This window comes from Salmo salar, chromosome ssa06 (assembly GCF_905237065.1).
Source record: "Salmo salar chromosome ssa06, Ssal_v3.1, whole genome shotgun sequence".
NCBI classification, from domain to species: Eukaryota; Metazoa; Chordata; class Actinopteri; order Salmoniformes; family Salmonidae; genus Salmo; species Salmo salar.
Genome location: NC_059447.1, coordinates 82,476,680 through 82,500,451, shown reverse-complemented (window position 1 = coordinate 82,500,451; position 23,772 = coordinate 82,476,680).

Genomic DNA, 23,772 nt, shown 5'->3' with positions numbered 1-23,772 from the left:
CGAGGTACCTGTGAAGATGTGGAATGTTCCTAGCATGTGACCAGTTTTAGAGCAGTTCTTGGAACTGTCAGGAGCAGAACAGTGGCTAGAAAAGCGGGGGTTGTTTCACCGTTGCCTATTTGGCTACAGTAGAGGAGTATGAGGAGAGTTCAGGCAAACACACACAAAGCTGACCCTTTTCACAGCCAAACACACACAAAGCTGTCCTTTTTCACAGCTGAACACACAAAGCTGACCCTTTTCACAGCCAAACACACACAAAGCTGCCCTTTTCAAAGCCAAACACACACAAAGCTGACCCTTTTCACAGCCAAAGCTGACCCTTTTCACAGCCAAAGCTGACCCTTTTCACAGCCAAAGCTGACCCTTTTCACAGCCAAACACACACAAAGCTGACCTTTTTCACAGCTAAACACACAAAGCTGACCCTTTTCACAGCCAAACACACACAAAGCTGACCCTTTTCACAGCCAAAGCTGACCCTTTTCACAGCCAAAGCTGACCCTTTTCACAGCCAAACACACACAAAGCTGACCCTTTTCACAGCCAAACACACACAAAGCTGACTCTTTTCACAGCCAAACACACACAAAGCTGACCTTTTTCACAGCTAAACACACAAAGCTGACCTTTTTCACAGCCAAACACACACAAAGCTGACCCTTTTCACAGCCAAAGCTGACCCTTTTCACAGCCAAAGCTGACCCTTTTCACAGCCAAAGCTGACCCTTTTCACAGCCAAACACACACAAAGTTGACCCTTTTCACAGCCAAACACACACAAAGCTGCCCTTTTCACAGCGAAACACACACAAAGCTGACCCTTTTCACAGCCAAAGCTGACCCTTTTCACAGCCAAAGCTGACCCTTTTCACAGCTAAACACACAAAGCTGACCCTTTTCACAGCCAAAGCTCCTCTCCCTTCTAGAGGAGTTTCTGTCTGTGATTCTGCTCAGCTGGAAGGATGGATAGATGGAGGGATGGAGAGATGGAGAGATGGAAGGATGGATAGACGAAGGGATGATAGATGGAGTGATGGAGAGATGGAAGGATGGAGAGATGGAGGGATGGGAGGGGTTGAGGGTAGCAGAAGGCTGGGACTGGATGGTCTTCAGAGATAGATGGGAGGGGTTGAGGGGAGCTGAAGGCTGGGACTGGATGGTCTTCAGAGATAGATGGGACGGGTTGAGGGTAGCTGAAGGATGGGACTGGACGGTCTTCAGAGATAGATGGGAGGGGTTGAGGGGAGCTGAAGGCTGGGACTGGATGGTCTTCAGAGATAGATGGGACGGGTTGAGGATAGCTGAAGGATGGGACTGGACGGTCTTCAGAGATAGATGGGAGGGGTTGAGGGTAGCTGAAGGCTGGGACTGGATGGTCTTCAGAGATAGATGGGACGGGTTGAGGATAGCTGAAGGATGGGACTGGACGGTCTTCAGAGATAGATGGGAGGGGTTGAGGGTAGCTGAAGGCTGGGACTGGATGGTATTCAGAGATAGATGGGAGGGGTTGAGGGGAGCTGAAGGATGGGACTGGATGGTCTTCAGAGATAGATGGGAGGGGTTGAGGGGAGCTGAAGGATGGGACTGGATGGTCTTCAGAGATAGATGAGAGGGGTTGAGGGGAGCTGAAGGCTGGGACTGGATGGTCTTCAGAGATAGATGGGAGGGGTTGAGGGTAGCAGAAGGCTGGGACTGGATGGTCTTCAGAGATAGATGGGAGGGGTTGAGGGTAGCAGAAGGCTGGGACTGGATGGTCTTCAGAGATAGATGGGAGGGGTTGAGGGGAGCTGAAGCATGGGACCAAAAACAAACAAAAGATAACTCATGTAAAATATACTGTGTCCGTAAAAGGTATATAGTATGTATAAGCTGGAAGTAGAAGCCTAAGTGTTTTATTATAAAAATAAATAAAAAATTAGACATTAAATTGCAATTTATATTGCATTCATTGTCTGTGTATGAAGTTGACAAACTGATGCAAACAATTACATTGATAGAACCTAGAATTGATCTGAAATATTAAGGCTAATATGTTTTCTTCCCCTCCAAACACACATGCTGTTTCAGAGGTGGCCCTCCATCCCAACCGTAAATTACTTTGAAGTTGAGTCAAGCAGAGCAAGACGGATGTGTGTGGGGCGGTGTGGGGGGTGTAAGGTGTATGTTTGTGAGTGTGTGTGCGTGCGTGTATCAGAGAGAGAGAGAGAGAGACAGAGTTTGGCTCAAGGTTGATGGCAACAACCGACCCCTTCAATCTTTGTTTTCTCTCAAACACTTTGGCTGACCCGACACACAGAAAAAAACGAGCGCCGAAAAAGCAAGAGCTGCAGAGAGAGAGAGAGTGGGGGTAGATTACCTTCCTAAATGAATGACTTGCTGTTTGTCTATTAACGTTGGGTTCACTGAGGGAACACCGTAGCAAAGCCCTTTGATATGCTAAGTGAGTGATTGCGGAATCAAAATGTCATTCCTTTTTTTTTTCATCATTCCCAACATGTTCTCCAATCTCATAAAACATTCTAGAAAAAGGCTCAGTGGCGTTATCCTCATAAGGGGAGGGTGCTCCAGTATTGAAAACAGCAGTGCCAATCATTTTGCCCCTATCTTTTTTAAAATGTATTTTATTATTTTATTACTTAAAAGCAATTGTAGTATAAAATGAGTATAAAATAATTTCAATTTTTTTTTGCATACAATATACTGTAGCTCAGTATTTGTATTATATATTTGATGTGTCTCATGTCTCATGCCCACTACATACCATGCTATCAATGCCTGTCCTTACCTCTAGCAGTAGTCACATAAAGCCAGATGTTATATTTTGATACATGTACAGTGTACCGCATAGGAGGCTAGGGAGGATGGGGGCTGTAACCACGATTGCATTACAGAAGTCTACACAGTTTCCTCTTAATCTGCTTTAGTCTCCTGACAACTAACCCAGCCTTGACCCAGCCTTGACCCCTGTCCCCTGTGGTGGCTAATTTCTGCATTACCAAATGAGGAGAGTTACAAACTTTACACACCAGTCAGAGTTATACTTAAACTACATCTTTAATAATTAAGAGCTTTTGCAAAAGCACTTGACTTTCAATGATGCGCCAGTTCACAAAGGTTAAGGTTTTGTCTGAAAGATATCCATAAAATATAGCAGACAGCAACTGTTATATCAACAGAGTCATTATTTAGACCAGTGTCTGGTCTCCCTAGAACCGTCCCTCCCTGGTACGGTATAGTACAAAACCATTAGCTCATGTCCTCTGGAATGCTTTTTAGGCGTTCTTATACACCATAAATCTCCTCTGTCAGTGCTATCTCATAGAGGCCCATCCTCAGTAAGACACCTCTTGTTCCCACTCCTGGACAAGCTCACTGAGGGGAGTGACCTGCGCACAGACATTGTAGAGACAAATAATTGGTTCCCCATTAATCACGCCATCCCTCCACATGGTTTAAGAATAGGTAAAGACACATTCACATATGAAGACAATGTTTCATTCTGTCCTCCTCTCTTGCTGATATTCTGCATAGCAACAGAGACATGTAAAAAACAAGTCTGACCTCTCCCCTCTCTGGGCCCCAAGTGACTGAGCCCCAGCTAAGGGAAATGTGCAACTGAAAGACACCATAGTCCAAAGGACACTTTCTAATGACAAGTATCTCACATAAGCATATTATACTAATAAAACATCTTAATTATCTATGTTAGACAACTAATTCTGATTCATCCCCCACACCCCCTACCCACCAACCCCCTTCTCTCCCCCTACCCTCCCTTCATCCTGGTTTGTTCCAATCTTCTGATAGCCAAAGCAGTCTTGACCCTCCATCCCTCCGACCCCACCTCCCTCTCTCCTTCTCTCTGCATCTTTCCCTCCCCTCCTCCTTCCCTCCCTCTCTCCTTCTCTCTGCATCTTTCCCTCCCCTCCTCCTTCCCTCCCTCTCTCCTTCTATCTGCATCTTTCCCTCCCCTCCTCCTTCCCTCCCTCTCTCCTTCTCTCTGCATCTTTCCCTCCCCTCCTCCTTCCCTCCCTCTCTCCTTCTCTCTGCATCTTTCCCTCCCCTCCTCCTTCCCTCCCTCTCTCCTTCTCTCTGCATATTTCCCTCCCCTCCTCCTTCCCTCCCTCTCTCCTTCTCTCTGCATATTTCCCTCCCCTCCTCCTTCCCTCCCTCTCTCCTTCTCTCTGCATCTTTCCCTCCCCTCCTCCTTCCCTCCCTCTCTCCTTCTCTCTGCATATTTCCCTCCCCTCCTCCTTCCCTCCCTCTCTCCTTCTCTCTGCATCTTTCCCTCCCCTCCTCCTTCCCTCCCTCTCTCCTTCTCTCTGCATCTTTCCCTCCCCTCCTCCTTCCCTCCCTCTCTCCTTCTCTCTGCATCTTTCCCTCCCCTCCTCCTTCCCTCCCTCTCTCCTTCTCTCTGCATCTTTCCCTCCCCTCCTCCTTCCCTCCCTCTCTCCTTCTCTCTGCATCTTTCCCTCCCCTCCTCCTTCCCTCCCTCTCTCCTTCTCTCTGCATCTTTCCCTCCCCTCCTCCTTCCCTCCCTCTCTCCTTCTCTCTGCATATTTCCCTCCCCTCCTCCTTCCCTCCCTCTCTCCTTCTCTCTGCATCTTTCCCTCCCCTCCTCCTTCCCTCCCTCTCTCCTTCTCTCTCCATCTTTCCCCCCCCCCTCGACCTTCCCTCCCTCGCTCCCAGTCTCCTGACAGCCAACCCAGGCCTGACCCTCCCTCCCGCCGACCCTCCCTCGCTCTCTCCATCTCTCCCTCTCCCTTCCTTCCCTCCCTCGCAATTCAATTTCAATTTCAATATAAGGGGCTTTATTGGCATGGGAACATATGTTTACATTACCAAAACAAGTGAAATAGATAATAAACAAAAGTGATATAAACTATAAATAATGAACAGTAAACATTACACTCACAAAACTTCCAAAAGAATAAAGACATTTCAAATGCCAAATTGTGTGCAATTAAAATGTAAATTGTGTGCAGGTAAAGTACAAAAGGGAAGATAAATAAACATACATTTGAGTTGTTTTTACAATGGTTTTTGTTCTTCATTGGTTGCACTTTTCTTGTGGCAACAGGTCACAAATCTTGCTGCTGTGATGACACACTGTGTTATTTCACCTAATAGATATGTGAGGTTATCAAAATTGGATTTGTTTTCAAATTATTTGGAGGTCTGTGTAATCTGAGGGAAATATGTGTCTCAATATGCAGTGATGGAAAAAGTATCCATCTGTCATACTTGAGTAAAAGGAAATATTCCTTAATAAAAAATGACTCAAGAAAAAGTACAAGTCACCCAGTAAAATACTACTTGAGTAAATGTCAAAAGGGTTTGGTTTAAAACATACTTAAGTATCAAAAGTAAAAGTATAAATCATTTCAAATTCCTTATATTAAGCAAACCAGATTAAGCACCATTTTCTTGTTTTATTTACGGAAAGCCAGGGGCACACTCCAACACTCAGTCATAATTTACAAACAAAGCATTTGTGTTTAGTGAGTTCGCCAGATCAGAGGCAGTAGGGATGACCAGGGATGTTCTCTGTTTAGTGAGTCCTCCAGATCAGAGGCAGTAGGGATGACCAGGGATGTTCTCTGTTTAGTGAGTCCTCCAGATCAGAGGCAGTAGGGATGACCAGGGATGTTCTCTGTTTAGTGAGTCCTCCAGATCAGAGGCAGTAGGGATGACCAGGGATGTTCTCTGTTTAGTGAGTCCTCCAGATCAGAGGCAGTAGGGATGACCAGGGATGTTCTCTGTTTAGTGTTCCTCCAGATCAGAGGCAGTAGGGATGACCAGGGATGTTTGGTTGATAAGTGAGTGAATTTGACTATTGTCCTGTCCTGCTAAGCATTCAAAATGTAACAAGTACGTTTGGGTGTCAAGGAAAATGTATGGAGTAAATAGTACAATATTTTCTTAAGGAAGGTAGTGAAGTAAAAGTAAAAGTAAAAGTAGTCAAAAATGTAAATAGTAAAGTGAAGTACAGATACCCCAAAAAACTACTTAAGTTAAGTAGTACTTTAAAGTATTTTTACTTAAGTACTTTACACCCATGGCTAATATGGTCAAACACTTGGCAAGAGGTTAGGAAGTGCAGCTCAGTTTCCACATCATTTTGGGTCAGTCACAGTGGTCAGGTATTCTGCCACTGTGTACTCTCTGTTTACGGCCAAACAGCATTCTAGTTTGCTCAGTTTGTTTTGTTAATTAATCAAGTAGTTATCTTTTTGTTTTCTCGTGAATTGGATGGGTCTAATTGTGTTGCTGTCCTGGGGCTCTGTGGGGTCTGTTTGTGTTTGTGAACAGAGCCCCAGGAGCAGCTTGCTTAGGGGACTCTTCTCCAGGTACATCTCTCTGTAGGTGATGGCTTTGTTATGGAAGGTTTGGGAATGGTTTCATTTTAGGTGGTTGTAGAATTGAATGGCTCTTTTCTCCCTCTTTCTCAGTCTCCTAACAGTCAACCCAGCCCTGACCCTCCCTCTGACCCTCTCTCTCACCCTCTCACACTCCACCCTCCCTCTTTCACTCTCTCCTGACAGCTGACCCAGCCCTGACCCTCTCTCTCCCCCTCTCACCCTCCATCCTCCCTCTTTCCCTCTCTCATGACAGCAGACCCAGACCTGACACTCCCTTCATCTCTCTCTCTCCGTCTCACCCTCCACCCTCCCTCTTTCCCTCTCTCCTGACAGTACACCCAGACCTGACACTCCCTTCATCTCTCTCTCTCCCTCTCACCCTCCCGCTTTCCCTCTCTCTTGACAGCAGACCCAGACCTGACACTCCCTTCATCTCCCTCTCTCTCTCTCACCCTCCACCCTCCCTCTCTCCTGACAGCTGACCCAGCCCTGACCCTCCCTCCACCCTCCCTCTCTCCTGACAGCTGACCCAGCCCTGACCCTCCCTCTGACCTTCCCTCTCTCTGACAGCCGACCCAGCCCTGACCCTCCCTCTCTCCTGACAGCAGACCCAGACCTAACCCTCCCTCTGACCCTCCCTCTCTCCTGACAGCAGACCCAGCCCTGACGCTCCCTCTCTCCTGACAGCAGACCCAGCCCTGACGCTCCCTCTCTCCTGACAGCAGACCCAGCCCTGACGCTCCCTCTCTCCTGACAGCAGACCCAGCCCTGACCCTGCCTCTCTCCTGACAGCAGACCCATGTCTGACCCTCCCTCTGACCCTCCCTCTCTCCTGACAGCAGACCCAGCCCTGACCCTCCCCCTGACCCTCCCTCTCTCCTGACAGCAGACCCAGCCCTGACCCTCCCTCTCTCCTGACAGCAGACCCAGCCCTGACCCTGCCTCTCTCCTGACAGCCGACCCAGCCCTGACCCTGCTTCTCTCCTGACAGCAGACCCAGCCCTGACCCTGCCTCTCTCCTGACAGCCGACCCAGCCCTGACCCTGCTTCTCTCCTGACAGCAGACCCAGCCCTGACCCTCCCTCTCTCCTGACAGCAGACCCAGACCTAACCCTCGCCCTTACCCTCCATCTCTCCTGACAGCAGACCCAGGCCTGACCCTCCCTCTGACCCTCCCTCTCTCCTGACAGCAGACCCAGCCCTGACCCTCCCCCTGACCCTCCCTCTCTCCTGACAGCAGACCCAGCCCTGACCCTCCCTCTCTCCTGACAGCAGACCCAGCCCTGACCCTGCCTCTCTCCTGACAGCCGACCCAGCCCCTGACCCTGCTTCTCTCCTGACAGCAGACCCAGCCCTGACCCTGCCTCTCTCCTGACAGCCGACCCAGCCCTGACCCTGCTTCTCTCCTGACAGCAGACCCAGCCCTGACCCTCCCTCTCTCCTGACAGCAGACCCAGACCTAACCCTCGCCCTTACCCTCCATCTCTCCTGACAGCAGACCCAGGCCTGACCCTCCCTCTGACCCTCCCTCTCTTCTGACAGCAGACCCAGCCCTGACCCTCCCCCTGACCCTCCCTCTCTCCTGACAGCAGACCCAGCCCTGACGCTCCCTCTCTCCTGACCCTCAGACCCAGCCCTGACCCTCCCTCTCTCCTAACAGCAGACCCAGCTCTGACCCTCCCTCTGACCTTCCCTCTCTATTACAGCCGACCCAGACCTGATGCTCCCTCTCTCCTGACAGCTGACCCAGCCCTGACCCTCCCTCTGACCCTCCCTCTCTCCTGACAGCAGACCCAGCCCTAACCCTCCCTCTCTCCTGACAGCAGACCCAGCCCTGACCCTCCCCCTGACCCTCCCTCTCTCCTGACAGCAGACCCAGCCCTGACCCTCCCCCTGACCCTTCCTCTCTCCTGACAGCAGACCCAGCCCTGACCCTCCCCCTGACCCTCCCTCTCTCCTGACAGCAGACCCAGCCCTGACCCTGCCTCTCTCCTGACAGCAGACCCATGTCTGACCCTCCCTCTGACCCTCCCTCTCTCCTGACAGCAGACCCAGCCCTGACCCTCCCCCTGACCCTCCCTCTCTCCTGACAGCAGACCCAGCCCTGACCCTCCCTCTCTCCTGACAGCAGACCCAGCCCTGACCCTCCCTCTCTCCTGACAGCAGACCCAGCCCTGACCCTGCCTCTCTCCTGACAGCCGACCCAGCCCTGACCCTGCTTCTCTCCTGACAGCAGACCCAGCCCTGACCCTCCCCCTGACCCTCCATCTCTCCTGACAGCAGACCCAGCCCTGACCCTCCATCTCTCCTGACAGCCGACCCAGCCCTGAGCCTCCCTCTCTCCTGACAGCAGACCCAGCCCTGAACCTTATTAACCCACCACTACTTTGTTCTGAACTCATACCAATAATGGCTTCGTGTTCAACAAGGCAGGCAGACGTTAGTGACACACACACAAACATAAAATACACAGATTACAGAGACTGGAGAGAGGGAGGGAGAGGAGGAGGAAAGGAGGGAGCGAGAGGCTGGTACACAGCTAACAACAAATGTTACCACAACTTTAGAGAACGTTCCCTTATGAGTCTCATTAGGTCATTAGCTAACGTTTTCATAGGAATGTTCCCGTGATGTGCAAGGGATGTTTCCAAGAGACCACTCCCTTAATGTCAATAGAAAGCGTCGAGAACATTAACATACATATTCTGAGAATATGGCAAACATGTGCTATGTATTTTTGGCGGGACATTGATGGAATATTCACCTAACCCTCTGAAAACTGGACGCATAAATGTTCTTGCAACGTCGCATGAAACGTGTCTATAACATTAATGTTGTATATTCTAAGAACATTGCAACCACGTTCTAGATCAGTTCTGTTTGACATTAAGGGAATGTCCTCGTAACTTTAATACCAAAACCTTCTAAAAAGGGTTCTCAGAAGATAGAATGTTCTCCTAAATAACTGGACACTCAAACATTAGGGGAGCATTATAGGTAAAATTACAACCTAGAGGGAGGGAGGGAGGGAGGCAGGAAGGGGTGGAGGAAGGGAGGGATGGAGGGATGGCGGGATGGATGGATGGATGGAGGGAGGGGGGAATGGAGGGGTACGAGGGAGGGATGAAGGGATGAAGGGGGATGGAGGGAGGAATGGAGGGAGGTATGGGGAGGGAGGTATGGAGGGAGATATGGAGGGAGATATGGGGGGTTGTGGGGAGGTATGGAGGAGGGATGGATCGGGTGGGGGGAGGTATGGAGGGAGGTATGGGGGAGTCATGGGGGAGGGATGGAGGGAGGTATGGGGAGGTGGAGGGAGGTATGGAGGGAGGTATGGGGGGGATGTAGGGTGGTATGGAGGGAGGTGTGGAGGGAAGTATGGGGGAGTGATCGAGGGAGATATGGAGGGACCTATGGAAGGAAGTACGGGGGATGAATTGAGTGAGGTATGAAAGGAGGTATGGGGTGGAGGGAGGTATGGAGGGAGGTATGGAGGGAGGTATGGGGGTTGGAGGGAGGTATGGGGGCTGGAGGGAGGTATGGAGGTACGGGGGATGGAGGGAGGTATGGGGGTATGGGGGATGGAGGGAGGTATGGGGGTATGGGGGATGGAGGGAGGTATGGAGGAAGGTATTGGGGGATGGAGGAGGTATGGAGGGATGGAGGGAGGTATAACAGGAGGTATGAAGGGAGGTATGGAGGGATGTATGGGGGGTGGACGGAGGAATGGGGGGATGGATCGAGGTATGACAGGAGGTATGGAGGGAGAAATGGAGGGAGGTATGATGGGAGGTATAAAGGGATGTACGGGGGATGGGGGTAAGTATGGAAGGAGGTATGGAGGATCGAGGGAGATATGGGGGGGATGGAGGAAGATATAGAGGGGATTGAGGGAGGTATTGAGGGAGGTATGGAGGAAGGTATGGGGAGGGACGGAGGGAGGTACAGGGGAATGGAGGTGTGGAGGGAGGTATGGAGGGAGGTATGGATGGTGGGAGGTATGGAGGGAGGGAGGGATGGAGGGTTGGAGGTATGGATGGAGGGAGGTATGGGGGAGCCGTGGACAGAGGTTTGGAGAGGGAGGGAGGGAGGGAGGGAGGGAGGGAGGGAGGGAGGGAGGGAGGGAGGGAGGGAGGGAGGGAGGAGGGAGGGAGGGAGGGAGGGAGGGAGGGATCAGACATTATATCACTGTAACACTCTTGAACACTCTAGAACAGTCAACCTAATAACTAACTGTTTAATAAAAAATATCATATTATTCAAATAAAATAAAAGGCAATGATACATCTTGTAAATGAGCACTGTTATCTGGATTTGACTCTGTGTATTTAAGCTAAAAGGGTAGCAACGCACACAGCAATATGCACACACACACACACACACACACACACACACACACACACACATAGAAGTCTAATTAAAGCCTTTTCAGCTATTTAATCAAAATGTGTACCCAATAAACAACCATAAAAGTTGGACAGGAGAACACTAATCCACAGTAAATCACCTAGTGATGATTGAGTGTGAAGAGACGGACTCAGAACAAAAGGCAGGCTGGCAGAAACTGGTCCTGATTCTGGGAATAAATCTCCAAAGCTAACGCCAAACAGAGGGAGAGACCGGAGAGAAAGAGTGCCAAAGGAACGAGCAAATGAGTGTTCCCATCCTCTTTCCACGTCTCTCTCTTTTCCCGACACCTGTGCCAGCTGAATCACAGCGGCAGAAAAGCAACATCTGGGCTCTAAAAGGAGCCATCCGTCAGCCCCAGTGGCCCAGTATAGAGTGGTTCCCTTCTGATAAGTGACCGTTTGACTTCCTCATTCACTGCTACCCAGCTGGCTGTGAAAAATGGATTGGCCGTATCTGGAACTGTAGTCGGAAAATTGTATTTGAGTTATTCTCAGAAACACAGGAAAGTGCATCAGATAACACGGCAACACCAGAAGGAAGAAATGATTGTTGTTATTGCATATCTTTCTCTTTCCTTCTCTGTTCTGTATGTGTCTCTCTTTATCCTTCTCTCGTTCTCTCTCTCCCTCTCTCTCTCTCTCTCTCTCTCTCTCTCTCTCTCTCTCTCTCTCTCTCTCTCTCTCTCTCTCTCAGTTAAACTAAACCGGTAACAACACACACTAAAATATACAGACACAGATGACACACACACACACACACACACACACACACACACACACACACACACACACACACACACACACACACACACACACACACACACACACACACACACACACACACACACACACACACACACACACACACACACACACACACACACACACACACACACACTGAGAAACACACACACACACACACACACTCGATGGTTAAAACAGAAAGAATAGAGGTGGTCCTTGACCCAGTTAATCAAAACACTGGTGAAGAGCTGAAATATCACTTTGAAGTTCAAAACAACAGCCTATTCATTCCCTCTTCTTAACACTCTTGTCTCTGCTTCTAATTAGTCTTAGATAAGTCTACAGTGCAGAGCATATTGTATATTATTAACAATAATGGTTTGCCTGTTGTGACCCTCAAGTCAAAAGGCTGGTGGTAACCTAGAAAGCTTTATTCACCTCTAGAAATAATGAGTTGGCTCTACGTCTGTATACAGTTCATCAACAGTATAATCAGAAATGTATACTGAGTGGTTCGAGCCCTGAATGCTGATTGGCTGAAAGTCGTGGTATATCAGACTGTATACCATGGTTATGACAAAACATGACTTTTTATTGCTATAATTACGTTGGTAACCAGTTTATAATAGCAATAAGGCACTTCGGGGGTTTGTGATATATGGCCAATATACAACAGCTAAGGGCTGTGTCCAGGCATTCCGTGTTGCGTTGTGCGTAAGAACAGCCCTTAGCTGTGGTATATTGGGTTTTTCACGCACAACAGTTTTCCATCTGTATCAAGAATGGTCCACCACCCAAAGGACATCCAGCCAACTTGACACAACTGTGGGAAGCATTGAAGTCAACATGGGCCAGCATCCCTGTGGAACACTTTTGACACCTTGTAGAGTCCATGCCCCAACGAATTGGGGCTGTTCTGAGGGCAAAAGGGGTTTACCTCAATATTAGGAAGGTGTTATTCATGTTTGGTATACTCAGTGTAATGTCTATGAGTATAATATCATGTGAATGGTAAGGACCTGAAGTAAATTGTCATAGGCTACCTAGCTTTTCACGTCTGGACATAATTGGGTGATACAAAGTTCTGGATCTCTATCCGTTGGTGAGCTGTACCATTCCAAGTCAGTAAAGGTATACAACATTTAATTAATTGTAAGGACCTAAAGTCATATGGCAGGATAGCTCTATTTGTGTCACACCCTAATCTGTTTTACCTGTCTTTGTGCTTTTCTCCACCCCCCTCCAGGTGTCGCCCATCTTCCCCATTATCCCCAGTGTATTTATATCTGTGTTCTCTGTTTGTCTGTTGCCTGTTCATCTAGTCAGGTCTTACCAGCGTGTATTCCCGGCTCCCTGCTTTCTCAGGTTCTGTTTCCTAGTATCCCCGGTCCTGACCATTATGCCTGTCCTGACCCCGAGCCAGCCTGTCCTGACCCCGAGCCTGCCTGTTGTTCTGTATCTGCCTGTCCTGACCCCGAGCCAGCCTGTCCTGACCCCAAGCCTGCCTGTTGTTCTGTACCAGCCTGTCCTGACCCCGAGCCTGCCTGTTGTTCTGTATCTGCCTGTCCTGACCCCGAGCCTGCCTGTCCTGACCCCGAGCCTGCCTGTCCTGACCCCGAGCCTGCCTGTTGTTCTGTATCTGCCTGTCCTGACCCCGAGCCAGCCTGTCCTGACCCCGAGCCAGCCTGTCCTGACCCCGAGCCTGCCTGCTGTTCTGTACCTGCCTGTCCTGACCCCGAGCCTGCCTGTTGTTCTGTATCTGCCTGTCCTGACCCCGAGCCTGCCTGCTGTTCTGTACCTGCCTGTCCTGACCCCGAGCCTGCCTGCTGTTCTGTACCTGCCTGTCCTGACCCCGAGCCTGCCTGCTGTTCTGTACCTGCCTGACTCTGACCCATTTACGAACCTCTGCCTGTCCTGACCCCGAGCCTGCCTGCCATTCTGTACCTGCCTGTCCTGACCCAGAGCCTGCCTGCCGTTCTGTACCTGCCTGACTCTGACCTGTTTACGAACCTCTGCCTGTCCTGACCCCGAGCCTGCTTGCTGTTTTGTACCTTATTGACTCTGCCCTGGATAACAGACCTCTAACTGCCTTTGACCTGTCTTTTGCCTGCCCCCTGTTTGGGTCAATAAACATGTGTGACTCCAGCTGTACTTTGCCTCTGGGAGTAATTGGGTGATACTTGCACAGGGCTCAGTATTGGAGCTGTATTTCAGGAAAGACACATTATGTGAATTGTAAGGACCTCAAGTCATTATGGCAGAAAAAAATATATATTCACAATTATATTCGCCTCTGAACATAATTGGGTGGTGGTAGACTAAAGCTCTATATCACTATTTGTCTGTTGATAAGCGGTATCATTCCAAGTGTGTAAATTAGCAGAGGGGGCGACCTGTCTGCTCCCAGCCTCTGTGACTCCCTCTATGACAAGGCTGAGGCTTCTTCCAGCAGACAGATTGTCCCCTGACAGACAGAGCCCCGCCCAGGCTCTCCAGGCCACAACTAGGCTCACTGATAAATAAGAGGAGGGAATAGACAGCCAGGAGGGATTGAGTCAATCCTCAAAGAGCCTGGGCGTTTATCAGTGTCAGAGCAGACGGACAGCACTACACACAAACACACGCACAGGGATAGTGCACGCCAACACACATATACACCGAGTGTATAAAACATTAGGAACATGGATTGTGTATGTGTGCCATTCAGAGGCTGAATGGGCAAGACAAAATATTTGCGTGCCTTTGAATGGGGTATAGTAGTAGGTGACAGGTGCACCGGTTTGTGTCAAGAACTGCAATGCTGCTGGGTTTTTCAGACTCAACAGTTCCCCGTGTGTATCAAGAATGGTCCACCACCCAAAGGACATCCAGCAACTTGACACAACTTTGGGAAACATTGTAGTCAACATTGGCCAGCATCCCTGTGGAACATTTTTGACACCTTGTAGAGTCCATGCGACAATGAAATTAGGCTTTTCTCAGTGCAAAAGGGGTGCAACTCAATATTAGGAAGGTGTTCCTACGCTATACTGTATGTACAAAAGTATGTGGACACCCCTTCAAATTAGTGGATTCGGCTATTTCAGCCCCACCCATTGCTGACCGGTGTATAAAATTGAGCACACAGCCATGCAATCTCCATAGACGAACATTGGCAGTAGAATGGCCTTACTGAAGAGCTCAGAGACTTTTAACGTGGCACCGTCATAGGATGCTACCTTTCCAACAAGTCAGTTCGTCAAATTTCTGCCCTTATAGAGCTGCCCTGGTCAACTGTAAGTGCTGTTATTTTGAAGTGGAAACGTCTCTGAGAAACAACGGCTCAGCCGCGAAGTGGTAGGCCACACAACTCACAGAACGGGACCACAGAGTGCTGAAGCGAATAGCGTATAAAAATCGTCTGTCCTCAGTTGCAACACTCACTACCGAGTTCCAAACTGCCTCTGGAAGCAATGTCAGCACAAGAACTGTTCGTCGGGAGCTTCATGAAATGGGTTTCCATGGCTGTACAAGCCTAAGATCACCATGCGCAATGCCAAGCGTCGGCTGGAGTGGTCTAAAGCTAGCTGTCTATTGACTCTGTAGCAGTGGAAATGCGTTCTCTGGAGTGATGAATCACGCTTCACCATCTGGCAGTCCAATGGACGAATCTGGGTTTCGTGGATGCCAGGAGAACGCTACCTACCCCAATGCATAGTGCCAACTGTAAAGTTTGGTGAAAGAGGAATGATGGTCTTGTGCTGTTTTTCATGGTTCTGTCTAGGCCCCTTAGTTCCAGTGAAGGGAAAACTTAACGCTATAGCATACAGTGACATTTTAGATGATTCTGTCCTTCCAACTTTGTGTCAACAGTTTAGGAAGGCTCTTTTCTGTTTCAGCATGACAATGCCCCTGTGCACAAAGTGAGGTCCATACAGAAATGGTTTGTCGAGATCAGATGTGGAAGAACTTGACTGACCTGTGCAGAGCCCTGACCTTAACTCCATAGAACACCTTTTGAATGAATTATGAACGCCGACTGCGAGCCAGGCCTAATCGCCCTACATCTGTGCCCAACCTCACTAATGCTCTTGTGGCTGAATGCAAGTCCCAGCAGCAATGTTCCATCCTCTAGTGGAAAGCCTTCCCAGAAGAGTGGAGGCTGTTACAGCAGCAACAGGGGGACCAACTCCTTATTAAAGTCCATGATTTTGGAATGAGATGTTCGACGAGCAGGTGTCCAAATGCTTTTGGTCATGTAGTGGATATATATACACATACTGTAAACATAAACACTCACACATGTGCACCCGTATAGTACACACACAGAAGCTGGGACGAGTAATCTGTTTGGGCAGTGTGATCTAGAGGAGTAATTTGTTTGGGCAGTGTGATCTAGAGGAGTAATTTGTTTGGGCAGTGTGATCTAGAGGAGTAATTCATTTGGGCAGTGTGATCTAGAGGAGTAATTTGTTTGGGCAGTGTGATCTAGAGGAGTAATTTGTTTGGGCAGTGTGTTCTGGAGGAGTAATTTGTTTGGGCAGTTTGATCTGGAGGAGTAATTTGTTTGGCCAGTGTGATCTAGAGGAGTAATCTGTTTGGGCAGTTTGATCCGGAGGAGTAATTTGTTTGGGCAGTGTGATCTAGAGGAGTAATTTGTTTGGGCAGTGTGATCTAGAGGAGTAATTTGTTTGGGCAGTTTGATCTGGAGAAGTGATTTGTTTGGGCAGTTTGATCTAGAGGAGTGATTTGGTCTGGTGGTGGAGGGATATTATAGGTTCACTGACACCACCTGAAGAGAGAGAGACTAATGATGAGCTGAGGAAAAGAGAGAGAACAGGTTTACTGTGAAGTCATTGACCTCCAGCAGGGCTATTTAACTGGGGTCCTGGTGGGCCAAAACATTCTTCCATTCTTTCTTCTAATTGGGGAGCTGGGACACCTGGGCCCATGTTTGTAAAGCATCTTAGAGTAGCAGTGCTGATCTAGGAACAGATCCCCTTTGTCCATATAATCGTATTCATTATCATCTGAAAGGCAAAACCGATCCTAGATCAGCACTCCTACTCTTTATGAATGCAGGAACTGCTAGAGGGCCTTACAGTCATGTCTGGGTTGTGTTCAGTGAGCACAAATATACAGACCAAATATACAGACCTGTTTCGTTTCTGGATAGGGACTCAATGAATCCAAGCTACAGTCAGACCATCACCATGTTGGATTAGAAACATGGGGGGGTGGAGGAGAGAGTGAGAGCACGTCAGAAATCAGCTCAATGTAATTGAAGAATCCATAGACTCTAACCACTTCTGAGAAAATCAGGAAACACTAAACAAACAATAACACGAAGCATTATCTTTCCAAAATTGAGATGTATTTGTTAACCAGTTCTTAAATATTTTTAGCTCTATAACAAAGAACAAACAGTAAAAACATATACATGATCAAATACAGATCTTAGAATCAACTATTAAAGACTACAAGAACCCACTGGAATCTCCAATTACCTTGAATAAACTACAGGACAAAATAAAAACCCTCCAACCCAAAATAGACTGTGGTGTTGATGGTATCTTCAATGAAATGATCAAATATACAGACAACAAATTCCAATTGGCTATACTAAAACTCTTTAACATCATCCTTAGCTCTGGCATCTTCCCCAATGTTTCTAACCAAGGACTGATCATCCTAATCCACAAAAGTGGAGACAAATTTGACCCCAATAACTACCATGGGATATGCATCAACAGCAACCTTGGGAAAATCCTCTGCATTTTGATTAACAGCAGACTCATACATTTCCTCAGTGAGAACAATGTACTGAGCAAATGTCAAATTGTCTTTTTACCAAATTATCGTACAACAGACCAAAAATTCATCCAGCGCACCCTAAATGACAAACAAAGAAACCAAAACAAAGGAAAAGTAATCTCATGCTTTGTTGAATTCAAAAAAGCCTTCAACTAAACTTGGCATGAGGGTCTGCCATACAAATTAATGAAAAGTGGTGTTGGGGGAAAAACATATAACATTATAAAATCCATGTACACAAACAACAAGTTTGTGGTTAAAATTGGCAAAAAAACACACATGTTTCTTTCCACATGGCCGTGGGTTGAGACAGGAATGCAGCTTAAGCCCCACCCTCTTCAACATATATATCAACGAATTGGCGCGCGCACTAGAACAGTCTGCAGCACCCGGCCTCACCCTACTAGAATCTGAAGTCAAATGTCTACTGTTTGCTGATGATCTGGTGCTTCTGTCCCCAACCAAGGAGGGCCTACAGCAGCAGCTAGATCTTCTGCACAAATTCTGCCAGACCTGGGCCCTGACAGTAAATTTCAGTAAGAAAATAAATGGTGTTCCAAAAAGGTCCAGTCGCCAGGACCAGAAAATACAAATTACATCTAGACACCTTTGCCCTAGAACACACAAAAAAACTATACATACCTTGGACTAAACATCAGCGCCACAGGTAACTTCCACAAAGCTGTGAACGATCTGAGAGACAAGGCAAGAAGGGCCTTCTATGCCATCAAAAGGAACATAAAATTTGACATATCAATTAGGATCTGTCTAAAAATGTTTTAATCAGTTATAGAACCCATTGCCCTTTATGGTTGTGAGGTCTGGGGTCCGCTCACCAACCAAGAATTCACAAAATGGGAGAAACACCAAATTGAGACAGCATGCAGAATTCTGCTAAAATATCCTCTGTGTACAACGTAAAACACCAAATAATGCATGCAGAGCAGAATTAGGCCGATACCCGCTAAATATCAAAATCCAGAAAAGAGACGTTAAATTCTACAACCACCTAAAAGGAAACAATTCCCAAACCTTCCATAACAAAGCCATCACCTACAGAGAGATGTACCTGGAGAAGAGTCCCCTAAGCAAGCTGGTGCCGTGGCTCTGTTCACAAACACAAACACACCCCACAGAGCCCCAAGACAGCAACACAATTAGATAACCAAAAAGATAATTACTTGACACATTGGAAAGAATTAACAAAAAATAGAGCAATCTAAAATGCTATTTGGGCCTAAACAGAGGCTACACAGTGGCAGAATACCTGACCACTGTGACTGACCCAAATGTAAGGAAAGCTTTGACTATGTACAGACTCAGTGAGCATAGCCTTGCTATTGAGAAAGGCCGCCGTAGGCAGACCTGGCTCTCAAGAGAAGACATGCTATGTGCACACTGCCCACAAAATCAGGTGGAAGCTGAGCTGCAGAGATAGAGAGCAAGAGAGATAGAAAGAGAGAGAGATATAAAGAGAGTTTGAAAGAGATAAAGATAAAGAGAGAGCGAGCGAGAGAAAGAGAGAGAGAGAGAGAGAGAGAGAGAGAGAGAGTATTCTTTTGGAACTTTTGTGTGTGTAATGTTTACTGTTAATTTGTATTTTTATTGTTTATTTCACATTTGTTTATTATCTAGCTCACTTGCTTTGGCAATGCAAAAATATGTTTCCCATGCCAATAAAGCCCTTAAAATGAAATTGAGAGAGAGGTTTTATTGTTTATTTCACTTTTGTTTACTGTCTACTTTACTTGCTTTGGCAATGTTAACATATGTTTCCCATGCCAATAAAGCCCTTGAATTGAATAGAATTGAGAGTGAGCGAGAGAGCGAGAGAGAGAGAGAGAGAGAGGGAAACACAGCAGGAAGATTGTATCATCAGAGAGAGAGAATGAGAGAATGAGATAGAGGAGACACCATGGAGTCAGAGAGGTAGAGACGAAGGTAAAGGGTGAAAGGAGAAGGCAAGGAGGCTAAGGTGTGAGGGAGTCAAGAGGATTGAGAGTAAAGGTTTTGAATAGGGTCAGTTCAATTTCCATTAAGTCAATACAGAAGATTGGATTTATTTTCAAGCCCTCTAATGGGATTTCAATTCAATTTCCTGACAGGACTGAATCAAAATGGAATGGAGCCTGACTGTAGGGAGAGGACTGTCAAGGGGCTTTTGTAAGGGGGGAGTGGGGAGGAGAGATAGCCCAAGGGAGGGAAGTAGAGAAAGCGAGAGAGAGCAAGAGGGAGAAAAGTAGGAAGAATGATGGTGTCACCCTCACTCATAACTGCTGGCCAAGCACCTAAAGGGCTTCCATGCCAGCGTAGCCCGATTGTTTGGGGGGTATCTCAGATTATTATGGCAATTCTCACATAGAAACTTTATTGGGAGGAAGGATGTTTGACATGCTTTTTAAAATATGTGTTAAAATTAACCACAAAAAATATTTTGAGATAGTGATATTAATATTTTTAATGTTGAAAACATTCATGTGAAAATGTGTATTTCAAAATCTAGACATACTCCATATGTTAAGAGCACACCGTAAGGAGTATAATGCCCAGTCAAATAAAGGTTAAATAAAATAAAAACATAAAAATGACAGCAGGATGTTGTCTGTATCATGTAGGGTTTACAGATCATAAGGTCTGATGAGAAACATGTATACAGTAGGTATTAAAAGGGCCTAAAATGTCCACTTTCATCATGATTTAAAAAAAAAAGGTTTGTGATACTAATGTAAAAAACATGTAAAACATCCTTCCTGCCAAGAGGTACCTGAGATACCAAAAATATTCTCCAACTATGCTGGCGTGGAATGGCCATATAGTGCCCCTCCCAGGGAAACAGAGTTTCATTCTCTTAGCCCCATCACTCCTTAGCCTACCATAACATAGCACTGAACATCTCCTGTCTCTTCAGTCCCTCTTCTACAGTCAGTGGCTCTTAGGTTCAAGTGTGCGTGCTTGTGTGTGTGTGCAACTTTGCTCCGAGCTGTCTCCTAGTTCATCAGTCTCTCTTCTTTTGAGTGGCTCTCCTGGCTCTCAGCTCGTGTTGAGAGACTGTATTGTCAGGCTCAAGCACATCACAGCACTCAGTAAGTGTCTATCTGCTGTTTCGATTGGGAACACTTAAGATTTCGCTCCCACTAATTACAGACTTGTAATTAGCTTTCGGGCAGAATCCTGTAAATGCCTAAAAATCTATTGTCATTCTGCAATGAACTGCAAAAACAAGCCCTCTGTGTCTGTTGCTGTATGAAGGTAAACAATATAGACTGCTGAGAATGGTGCTTAAGTTGTAGGGTGTGTATGTGGGTGTGTATGTGGGTGAGTATGTGGGTGTGTATGTGGGTGTGTATGTGTACAGTACGTGTATGTGGGTGTGTATGTGGGTGTGTATGTGTACAGTATGTGTATGTGGGTGTGTATGTGGGTGTGTATGTGGGTGTGTTTGTGTATGTGGGTGTGTGTGGGTGTGGGTGTGTACAGTACGTGTATGTGGGTATGTATGTGAGTGTGTATGTGGGTGTGTATGTGTATGTGGGTGTGTATGTGTATGTGGGTGTGTACAGTACGTGTATGTGGGTGTGTATGTGAGTGTGTATGTGGGTGTGTTTGTGGGTGTGTATGTGGGTGTGTATGTGTACAGTACGTGTAAGTGTGTGTGTATGTGGGTGTGTACAGTATGTGTATGTGTGTGTGTATGTGGGTGTGTACAGTATGTGTATGTGAGTGTGTATGTGGGCGTGTAAGTGGGTGTGTATGTGGGGGTGTATGTGGGCGTGTACAGTATGTGTATGTGGGTGTGTATGTGGGTGTGTATGTGGGTATGTATGTGGGTGTGTATGTGGGCGTGTACAGTATGTGTATGTGGGTGTGTATGTGGGTGTGTAAGTGGGTGTATATGTGGGTGTGTACGTGGGCGTGTACAGTATGTGTATGTGGGTGTGTATGTGGGCGTGTACAGTATGTGTATGTGGGTGTGTATGTGGGTGTGTAAGTGGGTGTGTATGTGGGTGTGAATGTGGGCGTGTACAGTATGTGTATGTGGGTGTGTATGTGGGTGTGTATGTGGGCGTGTACAGTATGTGTATGTGGGTGTGTATGTGGGTGTGTAAGTGGGTGTGTATGTGGGTGTGAATGTGGGCGTGTACAGTATGTGTATGTGGGTGTGGGTGTGTACACAAACTATTTTTTAAATGGGCTTAATAGACATGTAATTTAATGTTAAAAATGTATTACCTTTAAATGTGGCATGAACAAAAGCAGTCTAGCGCATGTTTGTCCGCTTCAAAATAATACCAGCATCCGAAGAGTGCACTGTGCAAACATTTCATACAAATCACCAAAAAGTCTAATGACATTCCACAATTGCCATTAGGTCTACACTCTTGTAGCTTAAATTAATAATTAATTAGCATTATTGACATTTGTTGCATTTAGGGGAGCTAACGTCTCGTTCAGGGAGGGGGGTTAAGCCCCTGAGAGGACTTGTATGGTAGGTATAGGTTTTGTAAGAGTGTACGTGTTGGTGCTTGCGTCTGTCTTTTTTTGCATTTTGACAGTGTGCATGAATGCATAGGGGAGGATGAGGAGGTGGAGGAGGAGGAGAAGAGGAAGAGGAGGGGGACGAGGGGGAGGAGGAGGAGGGGGGAGGAGGGGGAGTAGGAGGAGGGGGAGGAGGGGGAGGAAAAGGAGAAGAGGAAGAGGAGGGGGAGGAGAGGAAAAGGAGGTGGAGGAGGAGGAGAGGAAGTGGAGGGGGAGGAGGAGGAGGGGAAGAGGAAGAGGAGGTGGAGGAGGAGGAGGTGAAGAGGAAGAGGAGGTGGAGGAGGAGGAGAGGAAGTGGAGTGGGAGGAGGAGGAGGTGAAGAGGAAGAGGATGTGGAGGAGGAGAAGAGGAAGAGGAGGGGGAAGAGTAGGAGGTGAAGAGGAAGAGGAGGTGGAGGAGGAGGAGAAGTGGAAGATGAGGGGGAGGAGTAGGAGGTGAAGCGGAAGAGGAGGAGGAGGAGAGGATGGGGAGGAGGTGAAGAGGAAGAGGAGGTGGAGGTGGAGGAGGAGGAGAGGAAGTGGAGTGGGAGGAGGAAGAGGAGGTGGAGGAGGAGGAGGAGAGGAAGTGGAGTGGGAGGAGGAGGGAGGGATGATGGTAGGAGGGTAAGATCAGACTTTTAAGAATCAACTGGCGGTGAAAGAGATGACAGCAGTCATATAGTCTAGGGGACATGTGCTTATCTGGACTACAAGCTCTCACAGTCTCACTGCAGAATCCGGTTAAGGTTAGGTATTCACTCCAAATCGGCTATGAAAAAGCCAACTGACACTTACTCTTGTGTTACTGACTTGTTGCACCCTCGACAACTACTATGATTATTATTATTTGACCATGCTGGTCATTTATGAACATTTGAACATCTTGGCCATGTGCTGTTATAATCTCCACCCTGGCACAGCCAGAAGAGGACTGGCCACCCCTCATAGCCTGGTTCCTCGCTAGGTTTCTTCCTAGGTTTTGGCCTTTCTAAGGAGTTTTTCCTAGCCACCGTGCTTCTACACCTGCATTGCTTGCTGTTTGGGGTTTTAGGCTGGGTTTCTGTACAGCACTTTGAGATATCAGCTGATGTAAGAAGGGCTATATAAATACATTTGATTTGATTTGATTTGAAATTGTTAAGGTACGGGTTAAGGTTTGGGATAGGGTTATGAATGGTTAAGGTCAGGGTTAAGGTTTGGGATAGGGTTATGAATGGTTAAGGTCAGGGTTAAGGTTTGGGATAGGGTTATGAATGGTTAAGGTCAGGGTTAAGGTTTGGGATAGGGTTATGAATGGTTAAGGTCAGGGTTAAGGTTTGGGATAGGGTTATGAATGGTTAAGGTAAGGGTTAAGGTTTGGGATAGGGTTATGAATGGTTAAGGTAAGGGTTAAGGTTTGGGATAGGGTTATGAATGGTTAAGGTAAGGGTTAAGGTTTGGGATAGGGTTATGAATGGTTAAGGTAAGGGTTAAGGTTTGGGATAGGGTTATGAATGGTTAAGGTAAGGATTGAGGTTTGGGATAGGGTTATGAATGGTTAAGGTAAGGGTTAAGGTTTGGGATAGGGTTATGAATGGTTAAGGTAAGGGTTAAGGTTTGGGATAGGGTTATGAATGGTTAAGGTAAGGGTTAAGGTTTGGGATAGGGTTATGAATGGTTAAGGTAAGGGTTAAGGTTTGGGATAGGGTTATGAATGGTTAAGGTAAGGGTTAAGGTTTGGGATAGGGTTATGAATGGTTAAGGTAAGGGTTAAGGTTTGGGATAGGGTTGAAAGAAAAAAAAGAAGTGTGCCTAGCACTGGGATTTAACACGTCACCCTTAGGGCCAGAGCTCACAGCTTACGGCCATCTGCTGTCCCCGTCCACAATGCCCTAGCAAACCCTAGCAAACCCTAGCAAACCCAAGCAAACCCTAGCAAACCCAAGCCTACATGATGGAAATAGCACT